General features: G+C 35.7%; 1 protein-coding gene across 26 annotated transcripts in view; it reads right to left on the bottom strand.

Annotated features, from left to right (window-relative positions):
- BAZ2B (bromodomain adjacent to zinc finger domain 2B) overlaps positions 1 to 21,570 on the bottom strand; it is a 347,907-nt gene that overhangs the window by 194,947 nt on the left and 131,390 nt on the right. Inside the window, exon 1 of one of the 26 annotated variants that reach the window (XM_021004903.2) lies at positions 17,610 to 17,926. The exons of the other annotated variants lie outside the window; for them this stretch is intronic. The gene's annotated coding sequence lies outside the window, so the exon portion shown is untranslated. Of the gene's footprint in view, positions 1 to 17,609; positions 17,927 to 21,570 lie in introns of those variants that run through there. 26 annotated transcript variants of the gene reach the window in all.

Raw genomic sequence — 21,570 nt, 5'->3', positions numbered from 1 at the left:
TTGGCAAGTGCCTAACTGGGTTGTGGAAGAGTGAGTAATCAAGGACAATCTCAAAGTCATGAGCCTACATGATTATTTTTGTCTTCATTTACCCCAAGTCTGTTTACTGTGAATATTCTTCTGATGGTGCTCTATGGCAACAAATCATGGGATTCCACAATCTCCGAGAATTCAACAATTTAGGTCAGCCAAAGGTCATCAGAGAGATTCATTGTGGACATAAGTAAACAGTAATACATTTCTAGTAATGAAGTGCACATACAAAGTGGATTACAATTATAATATCAAAGAGATATATAACCAAAAAAGGAAATGGGCTGATCACATGGAAAGAATGAAGAATGAAGGCTAATAGAAAGATATGGTACCCATGCAATATCATGAGATCTAGAGAAAGGGCTCTGATTGAATACCCTATAAAGGATGGAAGGGCTTGAACAAGTTAGATAAGGCAAGAAAATACAAATGGGTTGCACTCTGCCCCAGGGTAAAGATGCATTATCATTACAGATTCACCGACATGTTGCAAAATGTGAGCTCCTTGAAGGCAAGAACTAATTTCTTCTTCTCTAACATCAGCATGCACAGTGACTTGTACAGAATAAGTGCTTGATAAATATTTGTTTAATTGATTAAAGAGAGAGAGAGTTTAAAAGGTGAGTATATATCCTGTCACATATAAAGCATGATTTGTTAAGTTTTTACACTCACACTAAGGATACCAGACATGGTACATACTTCCATAAGGCCAAAGGTAAATCTAGTTGTATTTACTGGCATGTCTTGTCCCAAACATAGAGATAACAGAATCTATAATGTTCAAAATGGTCTAAGCAGTTAATTAGCTCATCCTCCTGTCAACCTGGCCTGCAAAATAGTAACACATCAATTTTGGTTTTAGATAGGTCAGACAATAAAATTTCTTTTCTTGAAAGATTAATCCAAAGTTTATAGCTCTCATGCAGAAATTCTGTCCTAGTATTCAGCCTACTGTTTCCTTTTTCTATTCAATTTCAGTAATTCTAGAAATGATTCCTCTCCATCTGTAATATTTATAGTCTCCAAAGATATCTAGAAAGTTAATATGATGCTCTCTAACAGTCCCACTTGTGATATAGTCTGGCCAAATTAGATATTAGGACCTTTAATCTACCCTCATAAATCAGTCTTTTCATCATCTCACTCATTATTTTTATTGTTATTCTCTGAACTCTCTCCAACTTGTCTACATTCTAGTTGGTACTGACATGCCCCAAACTCAGCATAATGCACCTGGCCATACAGAGAAGGCAGAAAGCCTAACACCAGATTGCAAAGTGGATCTGTCAGCTGCCTATTCTATAAAGAACTGCCCAAATGTGCATCCTTAACTGTTCTTAACATGTTAATGAAATACGTAAAACATTATTTCATAATTGCATAATGAAATAAAACAATAAGTGGAGAAAATTGAGCTGATTTTAGAATATCAACAATTAAGTTGTTGAATATGTAAAGAACTGAAATGAGAAAATAACAACATTCTGAAAATATTTTTCACAAAGAGCCCATTCTATAGTAAACTGAAGGAAGCCACCGTGATGAGAGAACTAGTAATTTCTTTCAAAACTAAAAGTTTAAGTGAATCAACAAACATTTATTAAGTGTCTACTCTGTGTTACACACCCTACTAGAGACTGGGCATACAAAGACATACATGAAAGTCACTGCCCTCGAGAAGCTTAAAATCTATAGGGAAAAATATGTACAATAAATATATACAAATTGAATACAAGATGATTGAGAAGGGGAAGGACGAGTAGCTGAAGGGAATCAAGAAATGCTTCAAAAAGGAGGTAGTGTTTGAGACGAGTTTTGAAGGAAATCAGGGGTGCTAACAGGCAGAGATGAGGAAGGAATACATTCCAGGACATGGGAACAATCTGTGCTGTTGGAAGCATGAAGATGAGAGGGAGTATCATGTCTGTACAATAGCAAAAAGATGAGTTTGGCAAGACTGAATGGTAATAACTAGCATTTATTTAGCACTATAAGATTCACAAAAGCTTTACAATTATGAAGTGTGTTTTTCATATTAAATACATATGTAAAAGTTCTAGGCTAAGTGCTTATCTAACATTACTGCCACTATCTTAAGAGCCAGTTAACAGAGCACTGAGGTTATTGTATTTCTCCTCAATGTATCTCTTTCCCACTTTCCTTAATTGGGCTGAAGTGTGCTGACTTTCCAACAGGAAATCTAGCAGTTTATGTTACAAAATATTAAAACCAAAATTTGAAAGCAATTCTGAAAATCTGTCTCTTGGTCAGGTCAGTCACTCTTCAGTTAATCTCAAACCTACATTTTAAATACATCTAGATTATTTTCATTAGATGACAATATATTAACTCAATCTAGAGATTAATACAGGTTTAAAAATCATTATAGAAGCCCTCAAGCACAAACCAGATATGTTATACAATTGTTAATTCCAACAGCCAAGTAGTCAGCTCAATTTTATAACATTAACCTGCTAGATAAACGAATACAGATTACAGTCTATAATTTGAACCATATAAATTTTCCATTAATGTAATTCATTTTTAAGATAGCTTTTTAAAAGTTCCAATATAGGATGAAAGAGCAAATGGCAATACAGGACGAAGCCAAAAGTAGCTCCACTACATCATACTTCCAAATATCTCTATCATTTACAAGATTATAAGAGTATACACTCATACTTTGTATATTATAATAGTTCTACAACAGCTGTTTTCCAAAACTGAAAATAAGACTATCTGAAAATTTGACACATTTACCACATAAGGGCCTTTTTAAAAGTGAACTTTACCTGAGGATGTTTTTTGATTTTCAACTTATACTGCAGTCATGAAAGCTCCATCACTAAAGTTAGTTATATCATATGCTAACCTTTCTGAAACATGGAAAACCCATACCCACCTGCATCTTTCTCTCCTGGCAAAAAGTAGTTAGGAAGTTAGTATAAATTCCAGAGAAGGAATATATGAAGTTGTTTACACTAAGATATACCAGTAAATTAAGGAAATAGAAAAAGGTAGCTGAAGGCTTATATACCACACACACACACACACACACATACATACATACATAGATATGACAGAAGGGGAGATGTCACTACTAATGCTACAAAACAATAAATCCATTAAAGTTTATAATCTGCTTTACATTCCCACAACTACCCTGTCAAGGGTCATCAGTGGCATCTGCTCACCAACTCCAATGGTCCTCATTTCTGAAGCAGTTTTTGATGTTGATGACCCACCTCCTTCTTCTGGTTTTCTCTTCCCTTAGCCTCTAAGACAACAAATTTGTCCGACTTCTTAATTTCTTCCATAGCTTTTAAGGCACTATTCCTTAAAGTTTGGTCCTTAGGCCTCCCTTCCTTTTTCTTTTTTTTTTAATCTCTACTCTCTTCCTTAGCAATCTCATTTATTTCATTTCTGGTTTCAATATCCTCAGTCCTGACCTTTCTCCCAAGCTGCCAAGTCATGCTTCTGTCATTTCTATCTGGAGCCCCCACTGAAAACTATGCATTTCTTTTCTTTTCTCCAAATCCTGTTCTCCTCCTAATTTCACTAATTTTGTCAGTGGCATTGTCATTGTCATATCCCAAGTTAGAAATCTTGGGGTTATCTTTAACTGCTACTTCCCCCTCACCTGTCATATCCAATAAGTTATCAAGTCCTGTACAAAGTTCAAATTGCTAAGACTCAACATGTTTCTTTTCCTTCCTTATGGCATACTATATTACTCCACCATGAAACTTTAAGTCTCAGTGAAACTAGAGAGTGCATACACATACACCCTAAATTTTCGGGCCTTCATGTCTTTGCTTGGTGCTGTTCCTTATGTCTTCAGTATTTTTCTTCCACATCCCTACATCTTTTGCATTCTTATCTATCCTCAGCTCCTACCATTGGGGTACTGAATGGAGTTAGAGAAAGACATGTAACAGTGTTCTATATGCTTATTTATCTAATCTTAACTGGACCCTCACTGCAACAATATAGTCCTTTACTCCTCCTTAACGACTCTCTCGTATTGCTCCCCACAGCAGATATTCCAAACTTTCTCTTCTTTCTTCAAACCTACCATACCACCTCTCCCCAGGTCCCCCTCACTGCAACAATATAGTCCTTTACTCCTCCTTAACGACTCTCTCGTATTGCTCCCCACAGCAGATATTCCAAACTTTCTCTTCTTTCTTCAAACCTACCATACCACCTCTCCCCAGGTCCCACTCTAAACAGTTAAAGAACTTGCTTCATACTTTACTAAGAAAGGCCTTTGTCTGTGAGATCCAATTTCATCTCTTCTCTATGCCTTATCACAACCCCTTGATTTCATTCACCATCTGCTCCTTCTTTACTATAGTTTATGTTCAAGAGGTGGCTCTTCTCTTCAGCAAAATTAACCCTTCTAACCCTTGTGATTCCATATTCTCCTTTCTTCTTCAGCAAATTGCTCCTACATTTATCCCTTTTTCCCCCCCTCACTTTTCTTCATTCAGTCTCTCCACATATGCTGACTCTCCCTGCCAGCTACAAACACACAAAAAGTACCACATCCTGAAACTTCCTTCTTGATCCTACAATTTGCTCAAGCTATCATCCTATATCTCTCCTCTCTTTCTCTGACGAACTAAAAAAACAAAACAAACAAAATCAAAAACCTTGTCTAAACTCATTGTATCTACTTCTCCTCTTACTCATTTCTCAAACCGTTGTAATCTGGCTTCAAGTTCAATCACTCAAATGAAATTGCTCTTTCCGAAGTTGCCAATGATCTCTTAACTGCCAACTCTGATGGCCTTTTCTCAATCTTCACCCTTTTTTATATTTCTGAAGTATTAGACGCTGTTGACTATCACCTTTTCTTGGATGTCCTGCCTTCTCTGGTTTTCAGAACAATAATCTCCCTTTCAACCTGCCTGACCATTCTTCAGTTTCCTTTGCTAGATCATCATCTATATCGCATCCTTTAACTATGGGTGTTCTCCAAGACTGTGTCCTGGGTCTTCTCTATGGGTTTTATTACCATCCCTATGTATGTGATTAATAAATCTATATATCCAGTCACAGCCTCTTTCTTGAGCTCTAGTCCATCAGTCTATCATCAGTTCTCTATCAGACATTTCTGACTGAATGTCCCACAGATATCTCAAATTCAACATGTCCAAAACAGAAGTCATTTTCCCTCTAAACCCAATCTTATTCTGAATACCCTATTTCTGTCCAACATACCACTGTACTTCAAGTCACTAAGGTTTGTAAGCTCAGTGTCATCCTCAACTACTTCCTCCCCTCCCCTGGTCAATTCCACGTATAAAATTATTTGCTAAAACTTGCCATTTCTACCTTGACAACATCTCTTGACTCTATTCCCTGCCCTCATTACCTTTTTCCTGGATTATCACAACTCCTTACTAATTGATCTCCTTGCCTCATCTTTCACTTTTCCACTCCAGTCTTCACACAGATGTCAAAGTCATTTCCCTTAAGTTCAGATTTGTCCATATCACTCCCCTATTCACTAAACCCTCATGGTTCCCTATTAAATCTAGAATCAAATATTTTGTTGTTCAGTCATTACTGAATGGTTCTCGGGGAAGTTTCCACAATATCTTTTGACAAAGGAAAGATAGATAAAGTCATTTTTTTCAGTTGCATCTGACTCTTCATGACCCCATTTTGGGTTTTCTTGGCAAAGATACTAGGGTGGTTTGCCATTTTCTTCTCCAGCTCATTATGATGAAGAAATTGAGGCAAACAGAGTTAAGTGACTTACCCAGGGTCACAAAGCTAGCATCTGGGGCCAGATTTGAATCCAGGTCTTCCTGACTCCAAACTCTATCACCTAGCGGCCCCTAGAATCAAATATAAGCCCCTTTATTTGTCATCTGAAGACCTGGCCTCAAACTACCTTTTTGGGCTCATTATACATAATTCCCCCTTTTCCACTCTGCAATATAGCCATATTGGCCTTGTTGCTGCACTTCATACATGACAGCTCATCCCATGTCTCTTTGCCTTGGTATCAGCCATTCCCCAGGCCTGGAATGTATTCTCCATTTAATCTCATCTCTGAGAATTCCCCACTTCCTTCAAGACTCAAGAAAAGCAACTCAACTACAAGAAATCTTTTTTAAAGCCTTCCTCAATACTAGTACCCTTCATTCCAAACTACCTTGTATTTATTTTATATATGTTCTGAATATGATTATTTATGTACAGGTTGTCTCTAAGTTCTTTGAAGGCAAGACATGAGACACGTTTCATTTTTGTCTTTGATCCTTGTACCTGTGGCAGTATTTGGAACATAATAAATACTTAATACTTATTGATGCAGTAATCATTTTAACAATTTGGTACTAGTTAAGAAATGGAGAAGTTGACCAGTGGAACAGATTAGGTATACAATATACAGAAATAAATGAACACAGTAATCTAGTGTTTGATAAATTCCATAATATAGCTGAAATACTGTACAACTACAATAGAAATTATATTTTAAAAATACCATTGCAATACTAGTAATTAAACAAAACAGAAAAAGCAATAAAATTGAATTGAACATTATCCTAAAAATGAGTACTTCACAAAATCAAGTTTAATAGTGCAAAGAATAAAGAGAAAACTTCTGAAAGAATTATGAAATGGAAATTGTGGGAACTTTAAGGGCTTTTAGAGGCTAACACCACTTGTTTTCTTTATGCGTAATAAGAATCAAAATTTGATTAGGTCTAGAGAGCCATCAAGCTATGTAAGGAAAGGGACAGTAGCAAACAACCAGTTCTTTATAAGTTCTCCATGTTCATGAATTGTATATTCATAAGAGGCATTGTGTCTATTGTGAGACTTCAGCGCATTTAAGTATAGAATCTATAACACTTCCAGCTTCTCTGTATTTATTGTATTTGCATGCTGTACTGTATTCTATATTCACTAAGCATTAAAAACCATTTGAATGCTTCCAATCACACGATAGGAAATTAAAAAAGTTTTATTGGCTTATTGATTCCAGGTAGACACTTTCTAGATACCTTTGTGCATGCAATAAAACTGAGTTTAGTTGTGTTAGTATTGTTGATATATTATTAAATTTAATATCTCATATGCTCATTCCCTTATCCAAGTTTCCTGTAACCTCATCCACATGACCTCTGCTGTATCTCCACTGTATCCAGACTGTTCTGTAGACCTTTTAGCTTTTCTCCCACATATTTATATTCAGCACATGCATTTACAGTCAGTATAACATTTCAACATGGAAGTACCACTCCACATAGTCTCTTTGATGAAAACTTCCTGTGTCAGATTGACTTAAGAAATGTAATGCAAAAAAATAAAGAAAAATAAAGAAATGTAATGCAGCTCTACATAAGAGGGAATAGAAGGCTCTCATTCTGTTCATACAGAAAAATGTGTATTTTATAAAACACAAAATAAGAAGATATTTTAAAATGCCACACAATACACAAATTCATGTGCATTCAGCCCAAAGGTGTTCTAAAATGTCAGATTTTCGTAAGTCTGAAGTGTTCTTTGTCCTAATAAGTCTGGATATATCAATTAAAAAAGTATAACTGGGGGGCGCAGTGAATAGAGCTCTGGCCTTGGAGTCAGAAGGACCTGAGTTCAAATCCAGCCTCAGACACTGAACACTTACTAGCTGTGTGACCCTGGGCAAGTCACTTAACCCCAATTGCCTCACCAAAAAGCAAAAAAAAAAAGTATAACTGGGAAGTTAAAATAGATGTAGAACAAAAATGATGCCATGGGGAATTCTGATATAGATACAAAATCCCCAGGAGGAAAAGGGGAAGGGAAATTTTGGGGTAAAATGGGAAAAATTAAAAATTAAGCTTATTTTGGTGAAGAACTAGGATACACAATGAGTACTTTTGATATATACGAGATTTCATATTAAATACTTTAAAGGGGAAAAATACTAACATTTTCCCATTGAACTCCTACTCAAATTATATGGAACACAAGAAGTCCATAGAACAGAGTTTGGCAAACTAACGTAAACCGGTCAATCAGTTTTTAATATTTTACTTGGGTATGTATATTCAGGGCTGAGGACAATATGTAAATATAAGATTTAAACTATGCATTTGTGTAGTTTATAATCAGGATTGGGAAAAGAAAAAAAATATATATGTATATATGTGTATATGTGTGTGTGTGTGTGTAAATATATATTATATAATATGTATGTATATATATATGTATATACATGAAACCACAAATAACATAAAGCAGTAGAGACTTTCTTTTCCCATCCATCTAATCTCCTAGATTTCATGATTTTCAGAAACTTACCATTCTATAAGGTGAATTCAACTCTGTAACTCATGCCTCCTCAGATCATTTCAGATCATGAATTCCAGCTGTACGGCTTTATCATGCCTTTGAACCCTCCTCTGTTCGTTCCCACCCCCCAACAACTTTTCAGTTTCTTTTTATATGTTGTCTTCTCCCATTAGACTCTAAGTTCCTTGAGGGCAGATGTCATATCTTTCTTTATATGCCCGGTGCTTAGCACAGCGCCTGGTACATTGTAGGTGCTTAATAAATGTTTATTGAGTATACTTCTGATAATCACATTTGAAATTTTGTAATTCAAGTTTTTAGGGCTGTAGAATTTCAAAGGGAATATAAATCAGTGAGGGCTGGAATAGTTAGGGGAGGTTTTATGGAAGAGATGGGCCTGAATTCAACATTGAAGAAGGGAAAGAATTCGAAATATGAAATGAGGAAAGGAAAATGCATTTCCTATTGGGGCAATTATATATAAAAGTGTGGAGGTAAAAATGAGTCTGGTATATTTGTGGTTTGCTATCAGATAACATATATATAGTACTTTATTTTCTAATTTGGGTAAGATTCTATCCTCCTGTACCATCTTCATTCAGAAATATGCTCTCAGAATACTTTCTCTTTAATGTACTTCAAAGAATCACAGATCTAAAGAAAGCCCTCAGAGGACATTCAGCCCCACCTCATTTTACAGATAAGGAAACTAAGGCTCAGGAATATCAAGTGACTAATAGCAATTATATAGCATCATTATGTATTACAGGCGTCTTATCTTCCTACTAGACAGAAGTTCTCTCCAGGCATGGCAACTAAACTGTCTTCTCTCACCTAGCCCAGTGCGTCTGGCTCAGGTATGGATTAGATTAGATGGTTTCTGAGAACCCTCCCACCTCTGAGATGCTGTGTTTTTGAGTGAGTTTGACTGAAGATGTAGGATCCTAAAAAATACAGAATCACAGGAAAAAGTTAAGGTATCCCTTTTACAAAACTAACCAACAAGTGGTCATCTAACTTTTGCTAGAAGACCACTAGTGAGGAGGAAACTACTAACTTCCTTCAAAAACAACCCATTCCATTTTTATGTATAATTAATTGTTGAGAAGTTTTTGTTGTACAAGAGTCCACAAAGCCTCCAACACAGACCTTGGACTATTTTAAAAGCCTTCTAATAGTTCTCTCTACTTTCAGTCTCTCCTTCCTTCAATCCATTATCTGCATAGCTGCCAAAATTGTTATTACTACAATGGATATATTGATCATGTTTCTCCTATCTCCCATCTCCCAAAAATCTTCATTAACTTCAATTGTCTCTGGAACACAAGTAAGTTTTCTTCAGTCTAGCATTCAAATCCTCTACAATCTAGTTTTTCAGATTTATTTCGTATTAATCACCTCCCTACTACTGCCACTTTTGTCCCAGATCTTATCATCTCTGACTCTCAGAAACTTTTCTTTCCTTCAAATTTCGAGTCAACTGCCATCTCCTCTGTTAAGTCTTCCATTTTGCCTCCAGGTGCTAATTCTCTCTCATCAAATTAGCAAGTATTTACCTCTCAGGGGATATGTTTTATCCTGGCCACCCTAATTCCCCTAGCAGAATCTAAGCTAATTCAGTGAAGGGACTCTTTTGCTTTTTGTCTTTGTATCCTTGGGTTCTAGCACACTTCCTGGACATTACAAACACTAAGTTTTGTTGAAATCACTTCTCCAATGTCACTCTGCTTCCAACATAACCCTTAATCACTGCACATTAGTAAAAGATTAATAAATGCCTTCTGAATTGAATTACTATCCCACAAGGGAGTAGAGTTTAGAAGAAAACAGAAACCTCCTGACTCAGATTCAAGATGCCACTACTTTAATCCGTCTTTAATTCTGAATACTATAGTTTTCTATCTGTTAGATTCTCTACTCCTTTTTGCCCCAATTCTTATTTAGATATAAGTATGCTCCATTTTAGAGGGTGTAGGAGAACTGACATTTTACACAGACATCTTCTTATTATGTGCTCATTACTACATACTCCTATTACTGCATGTTTGAACACGCTGAACTCAGTTTCTGTACAAAGTTAGTGGCAGTTTTCAAAATATCACCTCCTACATCAGATTCTAAAGCAATTCAATAGGAAAAGTGTTATTTTTTACTGTCAAGTTAGACCAAATAAAATTGTCCATAGAATATTTAGAATACAGTAATAACTTGTTGCTCATCTAAATGTGGATAAATGATATTAAATACCAGAAATATTATTAAGCATATTTATTAAGCACATATTAAGTGTTTAATAAGTGCTTGTTAACTGACTGGCTAGAACACTGCTCTTACTTGCTTGAATTCCACCAAAGTTTACACTTTTTCAACATAGAATCTTGGTACAACTTTTTTCCTGAGGCTATGCTCCTGGAATTGTAAAATATGAAGATTTCAAAAGGTAAAATGACATATTAAGAAGATTGAAAGATTAAAACCAATAAGTCAGTTAGAGGGAAATCACCTTTGCATAACAGTCTCCAAATAGAAAAAAAAATTAAGAATAACTATACCAGGTAATACAAAAAGCAGCTAACAAATATTCCTAAAAGATGACAGATTATGAGACATAAATAGATAGATAGATAGATAGATAGATAGATAGATAGATAGATAGATAGATAGAGACCTGTAAATATATATGTATGTATGTATATATGTATATAAAGTAAACTACCTTTAGCTAATCCTTCTTAATTAAGTGTCTGTGGAGACTAGGCAATCCATGGCTATAGTCTTTTAAGTATTATAGTAAAATCTTAACTAAATGGAATAGCTGTAACTAGGGATTCTAACCAGATTTCTCTCCCCTTAATTCTGTTTATGTATGAATAAGTAAATTATGCAAGTACAAATCAAGAATGTATCTGATTAAAAAAACTACAGGGGCAGCTAGGTGGCACAGTGGACAAAGCACCAGCCCTGGATTCAGGAGGACCTGAGTTCCAGTCCGGCCTCAGACACACAACACTTACTAGTTGTGTGACCCTGGGCAAGTCACTTAACCCCATTGCCTAGCCAAAACAAACAAACAAAAAAACCAACCACCACCTAAGTTTTGTTGTCAACACACAAGTTAGCTTCACTTCTTTAGCAACTGCTTAGATAAAGAGAATTAAAGTTCAGAATATTCTGACATGTTCTACATCTTTAAAAAGTCTTTCACAGATCTGCAGTCAATGGGTACTCCCTCCCACGAGGCAGATTGCAACTCTTGCCCTGTCTTCCTCTTGTGCATCAGTTTTCCAATAAGATTCCAACCAAATTCTGGACACCTTCTTCTCCTTCTCTTGACATCACACTGATGTCCGTGGAGCATGCAGGCAGTCCTGTTAGCCCTCACTCTCACCACATGACTAGTCTGCCATCTTTTCCAATAAAATTCTCTGTTGACATCCATTACATGGCTCCTCTTGAACAGTTAATAATGTGTTACAACCCATTCATATCTAGCATATATTTTCCTTCAATGTTCAGATGACTCTCAACTTTTATTATTTTGACAGATAATAATAATCATAAGATTCAATGATTAAAGCAAAATTTAAAGCTTGCAAAAAAACTTTAAATACATTATCTTATTAAATCATCACAATAACACTATGAAGCAAGTACTATGGGTATCATTATCTCCATTTTGCATATAAGGAAACCGAGGCTCAGAGATATTGTATTACTTGCCCATGGTCAAAGAATTAACACATATCTAAGGAAGGATTTGAATTCAGAGTTTTCCTGACTCCAGTACAGCACTTTTCACAGAATTTCAAACTTGGAATAAACTAAGCCACCATCTAGTCTAACCCATACCTAGGTGGCACAATGGATACATGGCCAGGCCTGGAGTCAGGAAGATGAGTTCAAATCTGGCCTCAGACACTAACTATGTGATACTGGTCATTTAAACTCTGTTTCCATTTCCTCATCTGTAAAATGGGGATAATAATAGCACCTACATTCCTGGGTTGTTGTGAGGATAAAATGGGGTAATAACTGTAAGGCACCTAATAGCACTGTGTCTGGCACATAAGAAGTGTTTTACAAAATGTTAGTTGTTTTATTACTACTGCTGTTATTCCTCCTCCTCCTATTAATTAACCCTCAAAAAATTCTCTCTACAACATATCTAAAGAATTCCAATGAAAATCACTACATCATGTAGTTCATTATATTCTCTAGCAAATCCTTAACACTCAAAGACCTAACACTGTGAGGATGGCTATTTCCATAAGAACAATGTTTATATATGTATAGTAGGCAATATGGCAACAGTAAACAAACTGATGCTCACAGGAATTAGTTAATGATGCTGGTGCTAACGTCTCAAACTCTAGCTCAGATTATCATTTATACCATCCAATCAGTGTCTCTGGCAATCGGCCAAATGACTTATAGATGGACTTGGGCATAATGTATTATTTCAAAACAATCTGGTTATTAGGGCAAGATTATGTAAGTTTTCCCTTTATTGTCATTTAATTTTCATGAGGTTCTCCCCAAATAAATTATTGCCCCCTCAGAGGGAAGGGCCATGTCTCATAAGTCTTTGTATCACATCAGAGCACCTAGAACAGTGGATATACAATAGATATTTGTTGATTTGACCTAAAATGAATGCTCCAAGGCACTACTATATAATGCTTATAGCAAAGGAAATTTAGTCTTATATACTATTTACTAAGGCTATTTTTAAAATCTCAACAATGAAGGCTTAAAAATCAGATTTCTGGTTAGTACTCAGTTAATCAGAAAATGAAGTTAATAAGCATACCTACCTTCCAAACATTCTAGGTAGCTGTAATTTATTCTAGCATAGTTATTCATACATAAATATTTATATGCAACTAGAATGCAATCATCAAAATGGTAGAAACATTTCTAACTGCCAAGTTACTTTTATGTTGCTTACTACTAAACGAAAAGGGGTACAGAGTTCATGAAAAGCAACATAAAAATAAAATGAAACAGGAGATAAGGATACATTGGCACTAATTCTCAAAGTAGTTTTTTAGTACTCTATAAGTGCAAATGTTCAGCATAGATCATTCCAATTTTGAACAGGATTATTAAATATTAAATCACACAAAAGCATGATTTACTTCCAGGAAAAATTATTGCTTGGGGGTACCAAAGATGTTTGTGTTCATTTAGGAATCTCATGCAATAATTAAGTGCAGTAAAAATAAATTACGCTCAAAGCTTGAAGGAACAAAAGTGACATGATAGAAAGACTTTAGAGCAAGGGTCATGGACACCTTTGGCAGTCTGGTGAAGCCTATGGATCCCATCTCAGAATATTGTTTTTAAATTTCTAAAATAAACCACATAGAGTTACAAAGGAAACCAATTGTAATAAAGTACATTTACCAAAATATTTTTTAAGTTCATAGACAACAGGTTACCTTAACAGGTTAAAGAACCTTTGACAGGGAAAGAAAAGGGATAAGATCCTCAAAATTATAGTTTATCCTTTCCTTAGTAATAGAAAAAGAAAGTAGATTTAAGATTACTTTAAAAGGCCCAAACAACCCAATAAAGATATCATTTGTTTGTAGAATTAGAATAGTAAGGACAAGCAGAGTTACTAATTACTCTATCTCTCTATATCTACTAGCTTCATTCAAGGGTGACTTTTCTGTTCTAAGAGAGATTAAGTCAAAATACAGATTCTTTTTCCTTGGGCTGCCTTGCAGATATGACCTCCAAGAATATAAATTATGATATAGATAATGCTTGCAAGAAGTAATCAACCCTAATTTCCATATCTCTATGTAGTATACAGCATCCAGTTTGTGGTCTTTTGTTAAAATAAAGGCAAAGTGAGTTAATTCATATAACTTCTAAAAAACTGTAAGTGAGTTTAAGAGTGGTGTAGTGAAAACTGTGCTGGATTTTGAGTAGAAGACCTAGGTTCAAATTCCAGCTCTTCTACTTTCTACTTGTGAACTTTTGGGGAAGTCTCTCATTTCCTCTGAGTCTCAGTTTTTTCATCTGTTAAAAAAAAGGGGGGGCTAGACTAGATGATTTCTAAGATTTCTTCCAGCTTTGAATGCATGATTTTAAATTTAGAAGGTTGTGGTTAGTATTCTAGAAATTGGAATGTTTACCTAAATATTAATTCTGTTTTACTGAAAAATGCCAGGTTTATTATTTATTGAAGTCAATCAGTTAGATTCATTATCAGTTCTGTACATCATAAAATTTTCCAAATAGACAAATATCATCTGGCTACTTTTATAGGTAACACCACACCTTACTGAAAATTAACTGTCAATTTCACCTGCTTGGAAGAGAGAAACAAACCCACAGGAAAAATATTTTTAGGCCCCTGAACAGCCAAAATTGACAGTCATGGACTTTATTCATAAGGAAGTCCCTCAGACTCTCATTCATTACTTTATATAGAGTTCTAACAAGACTGGTTATCTAATTTTGTAGTCCAAAGCAGATTAGAAGAATTAATAAGTGAAAGGTGGGGGATGGCAGAGGAAATACTGCTATATAGTAGTCTCACAGCAAAAGTAGAGAAAGAAAAATCCAACAGAAAAAGATACAGGTACTCAAAAAGTACGGTACCCTAAGCCAACTTAACACAGAATCAAACAGCCCCTTTATACATAAAGCAGACTGGGCTTTGGAATTTGGAATTAGAAAACTTGGATCAAAATCTTTTAGTTACTTTTAGCACATGCGTGATCTTTGAGTCACGTTTCAGAGACCTAGTTTCCTTATCTTTAAAATGAAATTGAACTCCATGTCTGCTAAAATTCCTTTCAGATTTAAATCATTATCTGAATAAACACTGAGGAATGTAACTATATTCTAAAATAAAATATAATTTACGTTTATAATAATGACCTAGAGTCACAAAAAAAAGTCACACTATACTTTGTTAACAGAGCACTTGGTTGCTATGAAGTCAAGGAAAAAGAACTGCATTTTAGAAATATTTCTATCCCAGCTACCTGGTTAAACAAAACAAAACAAACACACCCACTATCTAGAACTATTTATACAAAGACTTTGGATAGCTAGGTCCTGGATATCTAAAACCTTTCATTTTAGGTATTAAAATCAGAATCATGGAATTTTGGTTCAACTAGACCTAACCTCCCAACTTGTGCTTGGAGATATGTAGCCCAATGTTAAAAAACAAACATGATTCAGATCTACTAGGTAAACTCTTTCTAAATCTCATCTATAAGCATCCTTTTACTATATCCCCAAGTTATAAGGGGAAGAGAATAAGGGGAACAAGCATTTATTAAGCACCAACTATTTGCCAGGCTCTGTAAGCACTTTACAGATACCTCATTTGATCATTCTATATGGTTTCATATAACCCAATAGAAAAGCATCAAAGTCTAATGGATAGATAAAAGGCCTGACACATGGGTTTCAAGTCCTGTCTGTGATATATTCAGTCTATATATTTTCAGACTTAACCCTTTAGTCCCCCAGGAAATCTCTAAGATCAGAAGTCACCAACCTGCATTGGGAGAGGGAGTTTCCTCACCTGGGAGTTCCCCATACTCATATCATCACGGATCCTCATTCTGTAATACTTTAATAGATTTTTAAGCGTATGACTTGGCTAAAGACTAAAAAACAGATGAGGTCAATATTATCCCAAAATACATCTCCGAATTTTCTTAAAACAGGAATTAATTTAATCTAGCAAAAATCAATAAAGTATTTTTTGTAATGTAGAGTTGCTTAGAATACGGAGACTGACAGTGTACATGAAGGGACCTTAAGAGGTCATCAAGGGCATATCTTCTGGTATAACCATATTTAAATCATCCTCAACAGGTTAAGAATTTTACATTTTAAATTTTGTCTAAGACCTGATTTCTACAACTTTATTCAATAACCCATTATAATATGTAATAACTGCATAAAATTCTTCCTGATATCTAACCTTAATATTTAAATATGCTAAACTTTAAATTAATTTGATCTTGTTCTCTTCTTGGTATATATAAAAAGAAGTATCAATTGATCACCATTTCTTCAGGGGGTTATTGATCTACTACTTGTATATATTTATAAATTACCTAACTTTTTTAGCTTGAACAATCTCATTTTTAAAAACTTTTTTACATAGATCTTATTGTTCAATCTATTAGTTATCTTGGAAATTCTTTACCTATCTACCCATCTCTCAGGTCTCAATGGACCATTTTTGTTAGTGATCTCAGAATCAGCACAATCTCTGGTAAATTTAGCTTGCAAACTTTGTTATAGCCCCCCCACACACAAAGTGAAAAATAACTAATAATTCCTTTGTGCTATATACACAAACAACATCCTACTAAATACTGCTATGTTTATGCTGTCAACCTACAATGCTAGTTCACAATCAGCTATGGTTCTTCGATCTTTTTCTGTTGTAGCTTACACATAGTTGATAACATACTATATATCTTTAGAATTTATTTGTCCTCCTCAGTCAGGTTACCTGGCATAAAATAAACACAATACAACAACTTGCTTGGTATTTCTAAAACAATCACAGAATAGTAGGTATAATAAAAATGTAATTTTGTAAACAAGAAAATAGGTAAGCAGTTTAAGTGATTTTCCCAACACTACAGATGGAGTGTCAGCTCTAAGATTAATGCTAAGCAGCTCATTACTCTCTTCCTTATACTCAGACTACTTAGATGGCATTTTTTTTAGGAGCTAAGTCTTTTAACTAATCTAACCACAAAACTTAACCAAAACAACTGCCAATATAATGTTCTTTTCTAAGAGATAAAAGCATACAACAATGTGGCAAGTGCAATGGATCTACAAACTTACATAGAAATACAGCAAAATAACATATAGGTGCTTATTCACATAGTAGTTTGAGAAAAAAAAACCTGATAGGTGGCATGCAGTGCTTTAAACGGAAGTATCTACAAAAGTTCTATGTGATTAGAATAACATCTACATATCAATTTAACATTTCAAATTTTCTAAAAATACAAATTAACCAAAATTTATATTAAGCATGTTTTAGCTGTATAAAAGAGAGCACCCAGAGAAACTTCATCATTCAAAAAAAAAATCTCCTAACTTAAACCAGTAGTTTCTATTACAATGTAATCTTTTAGTTCAGCTTATATTTAATAACACACAACATGGAAAACTGGCAAGACCCTGGTCAGAAGTAAAGAAGGAAGAAACCGAACACTGTCGCCTGTACAGGGGGAAGAAAAGAGAACAGAACATGAACGGCTTACTGTGGAGAGTGGGTTTAATCAGGAAGTAGCCATTATCCTTTCGATGCAGAGCATTGACAGCATACTCCAGAACAAGAAGCCGGGCTGTTTTTTCAGTTAAAAGGAAAGGAAGGACCCATACTATTGTACCCTAGCTCTGCTGACCCCAAAGGTCACCCCCATGGCTAGCAGAAGCAGACCTCATGAAAACAGGATCCAAGCCAGCCTGTACAATGCCCTGTTTGTGGCAACCCCTAAAATCCTTCTCCTACAACCTCTCTCTCTCTCAGTTACTCACAAAACATGGCTGTCTTATTCAGAGATTAGCAATTATTGTAATGAGATACTGTCGGAGAGGGTCAAATAGTACTTCCTGCAGTTTACACATCTTGATTTCCTGGTAAACAAACTGAAAGGCAGGTGGAGCAGTTAGATCACCAGTAAATGTGGGGCTCACGTGACCCAAACCTAAGCCAGGTAAAGGCTCTGGTGGGAGGGCAGCAAGCAGCTGGCCATCACCCTCCCTGCCTTCACAGTCACAACCACAACATACATGCGGGGAAGAGAGAGAGGGAGGGTTTTCTTCTTTTTTTTTCTCCCCTCTCTTTAACATCAGGAAAACCGAACGCTCATGGTGTACTGTTTTCTACCTTGAAAGAACTATTTAAAATGTAGAAAGAAATGAAGTGGCCAGAAGCTTAAAATAAAATAGCATTGAGAAAAATGGAGAAATGCCCATCATGTCATCCTTCACAGGGTTTTGTTAATTTCAACTGTTTTGGAAAGCTAAAAAGTTTGACTACCCCCATACTCCTAATTCTGTCATTAAGCCTTATGTAACAGACTCTATAACACTCTTAACTATACTTTTTAGTCCAAGCTCAGATCAGCTTTTGGCAGCACAAGTTTGTGCATGCAGAACAGGAGCATTCCATAACATAATGGCAGTCAGACTTCAGGGGGGAAAAGTCTATGAATATCTAAAATCTGGATCAGAAAGTTCATTTCTGTTCATTTCTCAAATTTTCTCTTCCTCAGGCAATAACTCTCATAACTACAGGCAAAGTAGTTTTGTTTGTGTTTTTAACTTGCCTGAAAACCTTTAAAAAAAATACATGTTACATTGTTAACTTGAAAGTATCTTTCTCTCATAGGTTACAAGTTAATAACCCACAAATTACACGCGGTTTTACTCCCTCCAAAGTTTTAACATGGTTGAATAAGGACTAATTTAAATGCGCTATGGCAAAATGTCTAAAAGGGAAGATTCCTTTTAAGAGAGAAACTAGTTAACTATTCTATTGTTCTATTATTTAATAGTAAAAACATTCTTGATAATGTATTAACTTTAAAAAAAGTAATCTTTTTTTAATACCATGGATTTATCTAAGAAGTCATTTTACAAATACCTTGGCTGCTTTTATTTTAATGTGGGGGGGGGAGTGCTTAATAAGGAGTCTCTCACTTCAGTATAATCATGTGAAAACATAATAACTTATGTTACTGGATTTAGGTTTCTATTTCTTTCTCTTTTCTGGATAAAAAAGAAAGTTCTAAAATATGAAAATGGCAAGAACACAAAGCACACTCTAGAAAATAAAAGCTTGTGCTAAAGGGACAGTATCTCAGGAGAGCACTCATTACAGTACTTAATATATGCTTTTTCGAAGCAGTGTGTATTCAGGCTTGAACCATGGCGATGTTAATAGCCAACATAACTACATATCCATATCATCCTTGCTATGATGAGAATGGAAATGGACAGCAACTTCTCAAATAAACCATGGATGAGATGTTAAGAGCTTCTATTGAATTTCTTGGTCAAACTAAGTATTTTTGAAATGTTATGGTCAACCAGAGTACAAAAAATAGACACTGGGAATATATTTATAAATGATTGAAGACTTCCCTGCAGTTGTTAATACACTCCCCCTTCTGAAATTACTTTGTATTTTACTTATCTAAACATATGTTGGATCCCAAATATAAAACGTAAACTCCTTGAGGGCAGGTTGGGAGCACAGTTTATGTGATTGAGGATAGCTTTGGAGTATGAGGCCCTCTCTTATCATCTGAGCTCTAACACTTATTCCCTGTGTGTCTTTGGGGAGGATACTTAGCCTCTCTCTGCCTCATAGTTTCCTCATCTGTAAAATTGAGATAATGACAGCCTTGATCTCAGGGTTCCTGTAAGGAACAAAGTACTCTGCAGACTTCAAGGTGCCATTAGATATTAACTATTATTATTTAGGTTAGTGTGGCATGGCAAAGCAAGAAGAACCAGCATTGAAACCAGGAACACCTGGGTTCAAGTCCTGCCTCTAAAACATACTGGCTGAGTAATCCTGGGCAAGGCCCTAACTCCCTCCAGGAATGTAATTTGTAGAGACAGTGCCTACCTTCATTAGCTGATGGAGTTTCTTCACTTGGGAGTCCCCTGTACTAATGAAATCACAGGTCCCATCCCTATCTCTGTCTCTGTTATTGTTGAAGATAATCTATTTGTTTCCTTTTAAAGAAGATCAAAGGCACTAAATGGTTTGCACTGAATAACCTGCTAGACTCCAAATTGGAAATATATTATTATAAAAAGGTAAACTTAAAATATTAAGCAGACTCCTCCCATTAAGTTCTATTATAAGGCCTCAAAATGGCAGGACAGAATCTCATTTTCTCAAAAGTTACGCCAACAGAGAATAAAATCTTGTGGGGCCTACCCAACTAAAAGCAGCTCAGGTATAGGGTCATCAAATCAGGTAGAGCTGCCATCATGGACAGTCTATACATTTACTTATTACCAGAAAATTATTCACCAGATAATGAATCTTTTGCACAATAGCAACTCACAATGACACAGTAAGGCATCAAGGGATGATGATCTCTATCCAAAGAGGCTATCTTTACCTATACCAAGGAAGCCACAGACCCCTAAAAGTACTGAATGAAGTATATCTATGACTTCCTATTTCCCATATATAGTCTTAAACTTGGAGGAACTTAAAGTGAAGATTTGATAAGAAATAGTCCTGAGGGCATGTTACATAATCTACTCCCATCCCATTTGCCCACTCCCACAAAGCTGAATACATCAAAAATCACCACATTAAACAATGATTGGTATAAGCTATATTCTGGCTATAGTCAATCAGCACACCTAATTCAAGTAAGGGGCAATGTAAAAAGCTGAAACAAGCCTCTTCAATGTACCTATACTAGCAGGGCTGCTTTGCCTTTTGCCTCACCTTAAAGACACTGAGAAAACCAATCATGCATAGCTGAAAAACCAACCATCCCTACCTCAAATCTCTCCTCCTCCCATCTATCCACAGAGATGCCAAAGTGATTTTCCTTGAGCCCAGATCTAAGCAGGTCACTCCCTTTTCAATAAATTCCAGTGGTTCCCAATTAACTCTAAGATAAAATATAAACTTATTTGTTTAGCTTTTAAACCAGGCCCTAGATTTACTGTATTTTAATTCCCTGACCTACTGTACATTACTTCTTTTTCCTGTACTCTGCAATCCAGCCAAATAGACCTTCACACGTTCTTCACATGCTCATCACGTGACACACTATCTTCTCATCACTTTGCCTTTGCAATAGCTGTTCTTCATGCCTGGAATATTCCTTCCTCACCTCTGACTCACCATATCCAATCTGTTGCCAAGGCCTGTCAATTTTACCTTCATAACATCTCTCAAATTCACCCCTTCTCTCCTCTGACACTGTCACCATTCTGGCACAGGCTCTCATCACCATACACAAAGAATATTGCAATAGCCCACTAGTTGTTTGGTGTTCAAAGTCCTTCCCCACCTTTCCAGTCTTAAACCTTACAGCCCAGTCCCACCCTACCATCCCCAAAATGATGCTCTGCAATCCAGTGACATTGCTGTTCCCAGAATGAGATACCTTATCTCCCAACTCCAGCCATTTTCACAGGCTGCCTCCCATGTCTGGAATTCTTTCTTTCCCCTCTCAT

Source organism: Phascolarctos cinereus, unplaced genomic scaffold (genome assembly GCF_003287225.1).
Source record: "Phascolarctos cinereus isolate Bilbo 61053 unplaced genomic scaffold, phaCin_HiC Scaffold_726;HRSCAF=1367, whole genome shotgun sequence".
In the NCBI taxonomy this organism is placed as follows: Eukaryota; Metazoa; Chordata; class Mammalia; order Diprotodontia; family Phascolarctidae; genus Phascolarctos; species Phascolarctos cinereus.
This window is presented reverse-complemented; position numbering and strand designations above follow the sequence as displayed.